The following is a 13646-nucleotide window of genomic DNA, read 5'->3' on the forward strand; positions in this document are numbered from 1 at the left end:
TCTCACTGATAATATGAATAATCAGCACATATTTTGCATGTTTTATGTATTATGTATCGTATTCCCACAACAAAGGAGGCTAGAGAAAGGAACATATTATTAGGAAAGTCATAAGGAAAAGAAAATACCCACTGTACTTTATTTACTGATACATAAATTATGCTGTCTGTTTACAAGAAACTCCACAGGTAAGTGGACCCACACAGTTCAAACCCATGATGTTCAAGGGTCAACTGTACCCCTTTGGCCAGTTCGCCTTTGGCTACTGCTGCCCATTCCTCCAGGTGTGTTCCTCTAGGTGAGGAAATTTAAAAAGCCTACAGACAGGTTTTTATTTGGCCTGTGCGTTTGTATTGAAAGTGAAGAAATCATGCATTCAAAGCAAAGTTTTGACTTCTCTTGAAGAGCTGGAATATATGGACACACTGGCCCCCCAACCCTGCAAAGCAACAGGAGGCCTGTCCCTTTCGATGGGCATCCTGCCTGGTCTCCCCGGGTCCCCAGCCCGAGCCTCCCTGTGGTGCTGTGATGAGCTGAATCTCTGAACCATTTTAACTTTGACCTCTGGGCAAGCTCGGGGTGGGTGGGGGCAGGTCATGATTTATATTTGGTGTGAGTCCCCTGCAGTGCCCAGTCCCCTGGCCAGCAAACTGGTGGGAGAAAGGAAATCAATCCAGTGTCCTGCTCTCTGGGGTCCTACCTCCCCAGTCGGGCTGGGGACTGCCCCTGCCTTTCCACGGGCCACATGCGGTTCACCTCGGACCCCCTGCTGTGGGAGGGCTTTGCGCCGCCAGAGTCACAGCACCCCCTTCCTTCTCTCGTCAGTGTGAGAGGACACACAAAATCCTGAAGACACCAATTGCTAGGGGAGGAGGGGTTATTATGTGTGGCGAGGAACGAAAACACTCTTAAAGTTGCCAGTACAAATGGCTATTCTCAAGAAATGCCTTATTTAGAGAGCGTTGCACAACATTTCTGAAAGAACAGTGTGAGCAGAAGTTTGTCTTGAAAGAAAATTACAGGAGAACGTCCATGAATCTCCTTTTACCTCGACGTTATGAGACAAAGATAATTTAGAAGATGAAGCGTTTGGTTACAATTTTATCAAAACGAGAATGTTCATTGTAGACCGAAATCTAGGTAACCAAATTCCGAGAGGTGCCGTTTGTGCTACCGCAACAAAACTTTATATATACAGTCATGCAAAACGCAAAAATGATGTAGTGTGGCCTGAAGCACAGAAGTGCGAAGGAAGAACACGAGGAAGGGAGCTGGGGTTTGCATGCCTGCTGCTGAACGGGTCCACCATCACCCCACTGACTGTGCCCAGCCAGACGGGACAGGGTCCCAAGGCCATCTGTTCACACACAAGGAGCTGGGACGCAAGCGGTGCTCTTGCCTCAAGTTCAGCACCTCAGGCAGGCCTGGCCCAGCGTGACCATTCACTCCTTTGAAATCACCATCTGAAGGGAGACTGCCCCCTGGGCCTCTCCCACCCACCTCGGGGTGTTTGTTGACAAGTATAAGGGGGACTGCAGTGCAGTCACCTCCAAGCCAGGTCTCCAGGGTCCAAAGACAGGACAGCATTTCTCCAGAGTGGGCAGATGAGAAGTGCAACACCCTTTGCCACACTGGCCCCCCACGAGGAGGGGCTGAGGACGGGCCCTCTCTCGCCCTCACCTGGACTCCCTCAGGATGCGCGTGCAAGGGCACACGTGATGCACACCACCCGCCTGGTGGCGAGGGAGCAGCCCCGGGACGGGCCGACAGCCCATCTGAACCAAGCAGCGTGTCCTTTGTGGTCATTGGGAAATGATTCGAGTCGGAGGGGCCGGTCACTGCCCTGGACACAGAAGGGTGTCCGTGGGAAGCGCGGGCCCTCACGCCCGCTGACCTCACAGCTTTCCACCTGCAGAAGCCACCGCAGGCCATGCCAGCAAGTCCCCATCTGCCTAGTCTGGGAGGGAATTTTCAGGGAAAAACCCTGCCTGAGTCTGACTACTAATAAAAAGACTTTCCACGTGTAAAAGAGGTTGGCCAAATTCTTGGGCAATCCCAACGCATTGTTATTAGTCCCAGATGACATTTTCACCATCAGCCCAGCCCTCTTCCCTGGGGATGTCCTTAGCCTTCCATACCCCTGGTTGTTCTGATCTCATGAGGAATGAATTCTAAACTCTGCCGGCCCCGCCACCTCAGTAGTTTTCTCTCCCCGACTCGAGGGTGAGTAGCAAGGAGGTCTCCAAAGAAAGTATTCCTTTTAGCCCTTTGTGCTGTGAATAACCAAATGGTTCTATTTTTTCTGTCCTCCAGTGAGACCTTGGGGCAAAGGTAAGAAACACATGAGCTATTCATGGGGGAACAAGCCCCGTGCGCTCACACCAGCACCCAGGGTAGCATTGCCGGCCACTTCCGCTCACTCAAATGTCCCACCCTCGATTTCCATTTATCCTCACAGCTTGGACCCAGTTCTATTAATTTGATATCAACATGTCCCCATGTTGGATTAGTGCTGTCAGTGCGAGGGAGGGGTCTAGTCCTCATTTTCTCATTCAGGGAAGGGAGCTCCTGGGGCCAGAGTGTGCTCCATTTAGTAAAGGAGAGAAGCCTTCCCCCCAGTGCCACGGGCCCCGGGGGCATGCAGTCTGCCTGTGTTTTTAATAGCATATGGCAGAGAAGGAAGCTGCCACGCTCCAATGCCACCTGTCCCCGCCCCCCACACTCTCTGGTTTTCTTTTCATTTGCAGTCACACTCTACTTTGTGGAGGCAAAGGGCAACCCTGGTGGGCCCACAGCATGTAGTTCCCGCCATGGCTTCCTGCAGCCTGACATGCCAGCACCTGGGGAGGAAGCTTAGGTGTGGACTCCAAAGCCCAGTGCAATGATTAATATAGATGCCCGGATGAAGGCCCCTGTTGATGATTTCTCAACAGGGAGAACTTATATCCTTTTAAGAAGCATGTGGCCAAAGGAGAGGGGACATTTTTGGTTGTCACCATGGCTTCTGGCATTTGGTCAGCGTCCCACGTACTGTGAACTTGTGACACGGAAGCAAGAATCCTCTCCAAATGTCACGGTCTCATCGAGACACAGCGCGTCTAATCTGCTTGTCCTGTAGCTTGGGAAGCCGGAGAAGGTTAGTGACTTGCTCAAGGTCACAAAACTATTGTCCCTCTTGGCTCACAATTCATGGCCACTGCAGGCAGTTTACCCAAAATATGGGAGAAAAACATCAAGAGATCATCTCAATGTTTCAGTCTGACCTCCACGGAGTCATAGTTGGAGGCCAGCAGTCCATGGAGACTCTGCAAAAGCAGGTGAAGTAGCCCAAAGAAGAAAATGAAAGCAGTCGGAAGCAGGAAAAACTCTTCGCTGCGTGTTTTTATTATTCTAGTCTGGGATAAACTTTGAGATGATGGCTCATCTTCCTTAACTCAAAGACTGACAATTCCACGCTGCGCACGCCCAGCCCAAAGCCTCCGCGTCTGCAGCTGCACTTCTGTCTCCAGGTTCTCCTGGTTTGATTGCTATTTGGAGTGAGGGTTCAAAAGCCCCTGGGAACATGCTGGAGAAGGGTCTTCCAGCTCCAGTTACTTGCCTGGTGCCACTATAGACTGTTTTGTGAAACTGGTCCATCCAGAGTTGATTTCTCAGGACTGGCTAACCTTAGACCTGATGGCTTGAGAGGTCAGAGGTGCCAATGGAAGAAAGAGAAACCCTTTGGGGACGGGGGTTGCTTGCTCAAAGTCATCCAGAGATTTTCTGTGAATCCTCAGCAAGCCTTCCACTGCCCCTGAGAACAGAGTATTTGCTACCAACAGCGATCTCTGAAGTCCCTCCGAGTTCTTACTGGGAGACGATAAACAGCCCAGCCTCTGGCCCCAGGTCTGGCACTGAAGGCCGCTGGGGTCTGAGCCGCACCCCTGGCCGCGCACAGTGGGGAAGGGCGGTAGCCATCTCCTGGGCTTCTCTGTGGTTCCAGCGCAGTTGCTGCTGCTACGTGTGCTCCATGAATGCGCGGCGGCAGGGCTCAGCTCTCGTTTAAAAGCGAAGTTATACAATTTTCTCACCAGTTTCATCTCAGTAATGATGAGAAACTTCCCTCGGGCTCCAGCCCTGCCCTGCCATGCCCTACCTCCCTGCTGATGTCGGCAGCTGGGGCCCCCTTCCTGGCCAAGGCACGGATTGCTCCGTGGAGGAGAGTGGGAGCGTGGGGCTCAGCTCCTGCCCCTTCCAACCCTCAGGGTGGGGGAGATCTGGGGTGGACAACAGGGACAGCGAGACCCTCGGTCCTGCAGAAAAGCTAAAGGTACAGGAAGAGCCACAAATACTAGGACGACTGCCTGAATGGGTCCCCTTTCCAAGTCTGTGCTGAGCCTGGGCTATTTTAGGGGGCAGGTGGAGACCAGGGAGGGGGTGGGAGCAGCAGTAGGCAAAAAATCTTAGGTCCTCTCACAGTTCTAGCAAAACATGTTCCCCAGAGACCTTGCTTCAGGGACCTTGCTTCAGGGACCTTGCTTCCCAGATGTGCTGCCACCTGGCAGGTCCCCCTTCAAACTGCCCTTTTATTCGCCTGCATTAAAATGTTGGGGCGGCATGGGGGAGGGGCTTGGCAACATGTGATATTAACCCCCGCGCCCTCCAATGACCCAAGTATGAGGAACAGTCACGTTTTCTGTGATTAATGCAGCAGGGTCTGTCTCAGGTCTAGACCACCCTGACCCCAGGTCCCTGGTCCCCTCTAGACCTCTGGGAGCATTGCCCGTCCTGCCTTGACCTTTGGGTGGCCCAGCTGACATCTGACTTATTTCTCAGAAGAGACCCTTCCAGACCTCATACAGCCTTTCTTCTGTGGATCTGCAGAGGGAGAAAGTTCCAGACTTTGGGGTAGGAAACTGTAAACACTGCGTAAGAAGGGTGGGCAGGGTCCAACCACTGGCCTTTCTGCTCTGCTGAGAGAGGGAGAGACTCCTCCAGTCAACTGAGCTGACTGCCTCAGGAGCTTGGAGACCCTGGAGAGAAGTTTCTGGTGGCCCACCGCTACCATTTCTGGATTTGCAGAATGCAGCTGGTCATGTTTGCAAGGGGGAGGGGTGCTGGCACTGGCAGTGGGTGCGCCCAGAGGATGGAGCCAGGACAATTAATCAAATGCCTTTTCTCCAGGATTTCTACTGGCCTCTGATGACAGAGGAGGCCGAGACACTCAGGAGACCACTATTTTGGTTTCCAGCTGGGAACGTGCACTAAGTTTTCCTTAATACCCACAGCACCCAAAAGGCTTTGCTGTAATACACTTTAATGCACGAAACACCCATAAATTATCCTTCAAACTGTTACAACTTCCAACCTGGAACAACTTGGAAAAACCAGCCTAACAAGAGGCTGTTTTTTAATCTCTCAAGCCACAAGGGAAGAGAAAGTTCAAGCAGAAACACCTACCATGAGGATCTTAGAGATTTTTGTGAAAGGAGAGTTGCAACCAAGCAGAGCTGAGCCCTTGTTTGTGCGCGCTCCAAGATGCCTCTCCCTGCCCCCCAGTCCGTTCTCCCTCTTTGCCAGCCGGCCCTCGGGCGCTGCCCGCCTGACCCCTCCGTGCCAGCTTCTCCCACACCTGGCAGCAGACAGCTGGAGCTGCGGCGTGCGGCCCCAGCCCTGGGTCGGCTGAGCCTGGGGACCTCGGTCCAGCGCGGGCCGGTGGAGGTCCCGAGGCTCGCGCAGGCTGCCTGCATCCACCGGGGCCCTCACCCGGGGCTCCCCGCCTCCGGCGCCCCGTGGGGGTGACCCGAGGCTCTGGCTCCACGACCGCCCGGTCGCGCGCGCTCCGGCCCGCCGGTGCCCTCACCTGGGCCCGCGGAGCACTTTCCGGACGGGGCGCGCAGCCCAGCCCCGCGCGCTGCACCGCCCCCGCGCGCGCCGACCCCGCGCGCCCGCAGCGCGCATCCCGCTCCCCGCCGGCTGCTCGCTCGCGCGCCCTCCCTTGCGCGCGGTCCCCTCCAGCCCTCGAGCTCGCCCCGGGCACCGCGGGGCCGCCGCCGCGGGCGCAAACGCGGACTCCGGGACTTGGGGCCATCCCGGGGACGCGAACTCCGCCGCCAGCCAGCGCGCGGCTCCCCCAGACGCGCCCGCCCGCACCCACTCGGGACACTCCCCTCGCGGCGGCACCTCCGCCCGTGGGCGCCCCGGGGATGCGAGGCGAGCTCGCCGCTCCGGGCCCCGTGCGCGCTCCCCGGGAGCCCCACCGCGGCGGTCCGCGCCCGCGGCCGCACTGCGCCTCTCCCGGGGCCCCGCTCGGGGCAGCCTGACTCACCGCTGCGCTCCCCTCCAGCTCCCAGCGCGCTCTGCTTGAGGGAGCCGGGAGCTGATATAACACAGGCGGCTTAGGCCCCTCCCCCCTTGAGTCATTCCAAATCCTTTCCCCCACGAACCCTCCCCAGCGCCAGCCCCAGCCCCGCACCTGCTGGGACCAGGCGGAGGTGCCCCTGCTCTAAGGGGTCCTGCGGCCTAGAGAGAGATCTGTCTTTCCCGAGAGGGCTGGCTTGACCCAGTCAGGGAAGGGTTCAAATCTCCCTGAGGTCAAAGGGAAACGCGCACAGGGTCAGAAGGGCCCGCCTGGCTTTCAAAAGCAGGACTGGGGTTTTCTGGGCATAGCAGTCAGGGTGTGTGGGTCAGATGCCAACGGGGCCCAGCGGCTGGGGGCGGGCAGAGTTGCCTAGAGTGGCCCCCACCTCCCAGCTCTTCCCCAGCCTTTGCCATCTGCCAGGGCCTGGGTGTGGGGTAGGGGTCTGCCTGCGGTTACCCTCTGCGCTCCAGGCCTAGGCTGCTAGTGGCTGCCAAGCAGAAAAGCGGAGAGGTTTCCTCCAGGACACCTCCTGTCTCTCAAGGAGAAGCGAGCACCCAGGAGCACCTCTCTAGATGCAGGTGCAGGCTCCTCTGAACACGCGTGAGGGCCATGGCTTGTAGAACCAGAACCAGCTAGCAGGCCCCTGGCAGGGGCTAGTCTGAGTCTGGCTTAAAGACAAGGAGCAGAGAGAAGGTTTAGCTGTCAGGACCTAGACTCAGGGCCTTACTTTAAGGCGTTGCTTTCTGGAAGCTTCTGGGGTCCTTGCCCCTGCTACAATTGTAGGCAGATTTGTATGTCTGTATGCAGTGGGTGCATTTTTCCAGGAGGAGGCTCTGCAGCTTTCAAAAGTTCTGCAGGAGGTCTGTCTAAACTGACCCAGAGAGAGAGCCTCTGCCCCACCTAGGGCCCTACCCAAATTCCTCTTTATCCCCACCTTGCAGATTTTAAGAGCTGGGTCTCCTGGCTGGCCCTCCAAAATTTCTTGGGTTCCAGTGAATTCAGAGTTTGCAAGTAGCTAGCTTGACCCACGAACTGCCCTTTCTCACTAGAAGCTCCAGACTAGCCAGGCAGAAATAAATACCCTTGAAGTTAGAGTTTTCACCAAATATGCATCATCAATGGTAACAGGGTTCTGGGGGACTCATAGGACTTTGAAAATTCACATCCCCACTCCCTCCAGTGTGGAGCTCATCAGTGCCTTTGCTGCTTCTTCAAGCAAATTGCATTTTGAGCTCCTGGGCAGTGGCAGTGCTGATGCCACAGGGGAGAAAGGATTTAGTGAGGTTCGGGGATTCCTGTTATAAGACCAAGAGTGATCCTTGGAGGGCCTGGCGGTGAGACCCTGCTCAGGTACTTCCAACTCCCTTAACTCAAACAGGTCTGCAGTCTTCACTTATTTCTGTCTTCACCTTCACTCCCATTTCTAAATTCATCCTTGTGCATACCCACGAGGTAGGAAGAAAGCCCCAGAGTTGGAAATGGGCTTTAGCTTTGGTCTGACTTCATTGTTTCCCAGCAAAAACCCCGTGCACGTCTGAGTTGTTCAGAAAAGTGTGGTGAACGAACACACGAGCTGGGTGCAGGGGGCTGGGGATACCATCAGTGACCCTTTCTGCAGAAGCAGCATCAGAGTCAGGATGACCCATAAAGAGATTTATCACTGACAATTAAACAAAAGGTTTTCTAGACAATGGGACAAATTCATTCATCAATCACGTCGTGTGTGAACTTGTCTGAGAGCACCAGCCTTAAGTCTTATAAAATAGCTGCCTGAGATTTTAGCGATGAAGTTGAAACATTTAGAATAATAGAAAATTTGGTTGTCAAACACAGAGCTTTGTATGTGTCCTTGTGGCATTACCCAGAAGGACAGAAGGATTTGGGACACTTGTGGTTCTTTTTCATGTGGTGTGTAAGAGGGAAATTTTAAAATGATGTAAGCAGAATTTAAGCCTCGATGTTGATCATATTCTGATGGCACATGTTGGTTTAATAAGAGCTCCTTTCCATCCCTAACTAGCTCTGTTTCTGTCCCTGAACTTGAAAGATCTTGAGTAAATATAGAACGAGTAAACAATAAACAAGAAAACACTCCAGAGACTGGTTATTGAGGGCCTACTGTGTGCCAGGCACTGTTGGATGGCTGTGGTCCCTGCTTTCAGAGACTGCAGCTCTAGAATAATCCATGGACTGGATTATCAGGCTGTGGCCATGTGAATCACAGACTCCCCAAGTCAGAGCAGCGGACCTGGCACTCAGTAAATGTTCAGCAAATGTTGGTTGCATCCAACAAAGGTCAGAGCCATTTGTGGCTGTCAGACAACCTTCCACATTGGATGGGTTTCCAGAAGGTTCCAGATCAGTTTGGCCTTAGCACAGAGACTGAAGTCAGGTGATTCTTCTCTTGCTTCTTCTACTTTTCACAAAGGGCCCGGAAGGAAGTTCCCTTCTCCTGGGTCATTGAGAGAAGAACCTTAAGGCCTGGGCCAGCAATATTTATAGGAATGAAAAGCAGCTGAGAGGACATTGGGCCGCAGGAATGGTGCAGACAAGCAGCGGATAAGAATGTTTTTCTGTACTAGATTTTCTCGAAAGAGCTTTTTATCCAGGGTATCAAAATAACCAGCAGCTGATGCATTTACTGCTTTGGAGGACAGATTGTGGTGTGTGCAATAATTGTTGTTATTTCTGAGGATTCAGAAGCCTGCAGCCATTGAGTGCCTCATCAACAGAGATACTTAGCCCAGCGTAAAGCTCTGCCCCTCTCTTACTTCATTCCAGAAGGCCAGGACAGAGTGCACATTGCTATTTAAAACACCAGGAGGCTCAGCAGCGATCTGCCAGGACGGATGCAATAGCTGGGTCTGCTGGCAATATGTGTGAGGCAGAAATATCGTCCCAGTTGCGGGAGGAAGTGATCGCTTTGGCTCAAAGATTTCCTCTGTTTCCTTCTCATCAGAGTGGAGCAAAACTTCAGAAGAGGAAATGTTTTATGACACTTAGTGAGCTGCACGGGTACAGAATCACCGAGAGGCTCACTCCTGCCACCCCATTAAGGCGCTCACCTCTCCCCTCTCCATCTCCACTGGACCCCTGGCTTTGCCTTCTGAACTTGCACTTGCCTGTTCTGGCCCTCTTGCTGTCCAACTACTGGATTTCTCAATTTCCTTTCACTACCGAATTCCTCAGCAGAGTGCTCTACACCCACCACTTCCTTGGCTCCCCTAAACTTCCTGCAATCTGATGCTGCTTTTCTTCTCCTCTCCTTCCTTCCCACCAGGGAACTGATATTTTCTTCTTCAAGGTTACCAGTTGCAGTAATGCCACCGCCAACATGATCACTGCGGAACCCCCATCCCGCAGACACTGGGGCATTTTGCAGCCCTGCTGTCTGGTGTCATCCATTTGTAAAGAAGGAACCCAGGGCCCCGGGGCGAATCTCTCGGGATAAGTCACGGGTGGCCCATCAATTATTGGATTAGAGATTAGAACAACGACATCTGTGATGCTCTTGCCATCAAATGCCACAGCCCCTCCTCCTTTTAGCCAAGTTCAGTGGGCTGGGCCCTGGGCCTCAGCCCCCTCTCCAGGCGCTCGTGCACGCGTGGTCTCCTTTTCAGGCCTTGGTCACGGGGTGCTCTCGCTTCACCCCCTCCTGCCCTGAGTTCCCTGCCTGTCCTCAGAATTCTTGAGCCTCGTGAGGCGCCTCCAGGCCCTGCCATTTGCTACCTTCAGTCTTCCAGGTGTTCCTTCCTCATTTTATCATTTCAGCTTGAAAGCTGCCCTCTCGAGCATGTTCCGTCGGTCACTTAAAATTTGGAGTGTCTCTGGGTGCAAAATACCACCTGGGTCCTTCCTTTAGAGGGTCTGCACTGGCCCCGGGGAGGACGTGCCACTTCTGACCCTCAGTGCCTCCATCCAGGCCCAGGGACCACCCCGGAGCTGTCTCCTGGGAACCTGTGGGCAGAGTCACCTCTCGTCCAGCAGGGGCGCTGCAGCCCAGGAAAGCCACCAGCTTGGAACTGGGGCGCTTTCGCTATCCCATCGCTCCAGCACATGATGTGACCTTGGGAGGAAAATCTCTCCTCTCTGAGCTGTAATAACTATCATTACTTATAATTATAGAATTAAGTATATTAAATAATTTATGAGCACCTGCTCTGGGCCAGTCTTATTATAGATACTGGGGATTGAGCCAGTGAACAAAGCAGCCTTTGGTCACATGGAACTTAAATTTTAGTAAGTTGCTTTACCTATTTAATAAATGTTTGTTGAATGTTCATTGTATGCCGGGGCACACAACAAGGAAATTGCAGTAGCGGTGAGCTTGGAAAGGAGGGTGAGGGAGATACGGAAACCAGCGATGATGATACAGGCGATGTTCTTTGTGCAAAGAAAGTCCTAGTGGTTTGAAATCTAGCCTCTGGTCTCCCGGCCCACAGAACTGTGAGCCTCCAGTTTCTCATTCTGGTCTCACCCTGTCCCCTCCAAGGACCCCTTGGCCCCCACAGGCACAGCCCAGATCAGACATGTACGAGCATCTCCTGCTCCTCTCTTGATTAGGTACCATGTCGTCCTCCCCATGCGCCTCCCAGCACTGCAGCTACTCCAGAGTTTTCATCTGATGCCTCACGCCACATCTCCCATCGGCCCTGGTGTTGAGGCACCAGACACACCCCTTGGTGTATCAAGCTCCCCCCTTGATTCAGTTCTGCATGTAGAGCTTTGCAAATGCTGTTTTCTGTCACCTGGTGCCGTGCTGACAGGCAGAAGTCTGCGGGGCTGAGGCAGGCAGGACCTGATACCTTCCTTTGCAATGCGTCCAATGAGGAGGTGGGATAGGCAGGTGGGTTCTTCTTTTTCTTGGGTCACTCTCTGTCACCTCAGTGGTGTAGCTCAGGGCACTCATCATAGATCTTTTCTGGGACAGGATATGTGTTAGGAAAAAAGAGAAAGATCAAGAAGAAATATTCTCCACCACATAGGAGCTTGCTGTCCAATGGGAGTGCAGATGCAGAAACTGAGAGGACATGTCCCAGGGAACATGGGCAAGCTCAGGGGAGGGAGCATTTGGCTGATCTGGAACTTCGGGGTCTCTTCATGGCTGTTGCACTTGGCATAACTTGCACATTTCTTCAAGTGACTCACAAAGCCCTTGTCATCTGGTCTCTCCTGCCCCTTCATCCTCTCCTCTTGCTACTTCCTGTTCTTTGCTACAGTTTGCCACCTTGCTGAATTTCCCCTGTTCCTTTAACAAACTGTGCCTGCAGCCCCACATGCCATCTCCACCATCTTCAGAACAACCACCCCACCTGCTCCTTCTGGCCACTGCCTTCCTTTGAGACCCATCTCTTAGAACCACAGAGCACCTTTCTGATGGGGTTCTTTCCTGGTCCCCCAAGCCAAGGCTGGATGCTCTTTCTAGGTACACTGGTACATTGCATTCATAGAACAGATGCTTAATAAATCTTTGTAAATGAGTATTGCCTGCGCTGAGCTTTGACGCATGAGGAGCCAGGGAGGAGTGTCGCGAAGGGCATCATTTTAGACAGAGGGAACAGCTTGCACTGAGGCGTGCACGCGTGAACTGCAGCCAGTTGGGATTAAAACAGCAGGAAGTGGCAGGAGATAAAGCCCGAGCAGTCATGGGAGAGGTGGGGGTGCAGGTGGATCCCCAGGGAGGACCATGTGCAGGGAGACCACTGGGGTCTGCAGTCTTTCTGCCAGTCTAGCAGCATGGTCATCCCTCAGTGCCATCTCGCCTGAGAAGAGAGGAAACTGGGGTGTTTGTCTACCAACTCCCATTCAAGGTTTGTTGAAGGCTATTTCAGAGAAGGGGAGAATAATCCCTCCCCACTAGCCTCCGGGCCTCACTGTGCTCCCACATCCAGGAGAAGCCCCCAGGCACGTGTAGAACAAGGTACCAGCATCATAGCAGTAGTGAGAGCTGACCGACCGGGCTGGTGGCCAGCACCTACGTGCACGGGCTTAGCCTGGTATCCCCCAACTTTTCATTCTCTCGTCCCAGTCTGCTCTACTTGGGTTGAAACATGAAGTTCACACCCAAATGAAGAGAGAGAGTGGGGGCATTGGGAGCTAAGTCTACAGAGGAGAAGCATCTAAAATAAATTTAGGGGGCCTCCCCGGTGGTGCAGCAGTTGAGCGCTGGGTTACAAAGCTGCCCGCAGCCTCTGCGGCGCCAGTTCAATCCCTGGCCGCCGGGCGAAGGTCCCACATGGTGCACAGACCTCTCCTGCTGCGCCCGCTGCTCCCCTCAGCAGTGTGCCTCGGTCCTTCTGCCTGCTCTGCTCCCCGCTCTGGCTCTGGTGAATTCTCTCACCCTCCCGCGCTTCTGACTGTACCCAGTGCTTGTATAAATAAATAAATAAACAAACAAATATATAAATAAATCTTGAAAATAAAATAAAATAAAATAAATTTAGAGGAGAAATTTGTCAGAAAGTGGAAAATCCAGGACACCCCCTGGATTCCTGATTTGCCTCACCAGGTAAATTGTGGTGTCAGTGATGGAGTGGGGGTGTCTGAAATTGGACCCTTTGTGATGGGCTGGGAAGCAGGTCTCCAGCCAAGTGGAACATTCAAGGTCACACACACTGCATGGGTTCTAGTGGCCAGAAAAGACATCAGGTGGGTGGTCTCTGCACACTGCAACCGGCTGAAGGGGACCCGCAGCATTATCTTGAAGTCTTTTCTGAGACTCCCTCCCCACCAATCTTGTATTCTTGGTCCTCTTCCAGGCTGGCTCCAAGCCAAACTTGGGCATCTCCTGGAAGACTAAGCCCAGGGAATCAGGCCTGTCAGTCCCGTGTTCTCTGGTTCTTTTACCTGTCTGCCTTTGTACTACTCCCCCCCACCCCCCACCCCCGCCCCTTTCCAGGTGTGCCTGTGAGTAAGGAACAGCCAGGACGCTGGCCACGGATCACCTGGCCTAGCCTTTCACGACCCATCATCCTCCCTAGCGAGGGGGCCACTTCTTCCTCCTTTCCTCAGTCAGAACTTCTCTTCTGCCCCATCTGCCCCATCCTGAGCTCTCTCTACCCTAGGTTTCCAGTAAAGCTCTATGATCAGGACCTCCAAGCCCGATTCTTGCTATTTTAATGGGAGCTTAAGGAATTCAGAGCCACCCCCTCCCTTTTTATTTGCCTCCTGAGAATGCTGGGCTTTCAAAATTATTGTCTTGCTATGGACTCAAAAATCCTATTCTCGATGTGGAAAGATGAATATTGACTCTTTCATTCTTGCATTCCAGATGCAACAATCCCAAAAGTCTCCCAAGAAAACCACA

The 13646-nt window shown here is 53.4% G+C and overlaps 1 protein-coding gene across 2 annotated transcripts in view; it reads right to left on the bottom strand.

Annotated features, from left to right (window-relative positions):
- Window positions 1-6331, bottom strand: part of NGF (nerve growth factor) — a 47506-nt gene extending 41175 nt beyond the window's left edge. Inside the window, exon 1 of one of the 2 annotated variants that reach the window (XM_054690924.1) lies at window positions 6308-6331. The gene's annotated coding sequence lies outside the window, so the exon portion shown is untranslated. The remainder of the gene's footprint in view (window positions 1-6307) is intronic. The other variant, XM_054690925.1, reaches the window with a different exon arrangement.
- Window positions 6332-13646: the final 7315 nt, after the last annotated feature.

This window comes from Talpa occidentalis, unplaced genomic scaffold (assembly GCF_014898055.3).
Source record: "Talpa occidentalis isolate TD23 unplaced genomic scaffold, MPIMG_talOcc4v2.1 talOcc4.9, whole genome shotgun sequence".
NCBI lineage: Eukaryota > Metazoa > Chordata > Mammalia > Eulipotyphla > Talpidae > Talpa > Talpa occidentalis.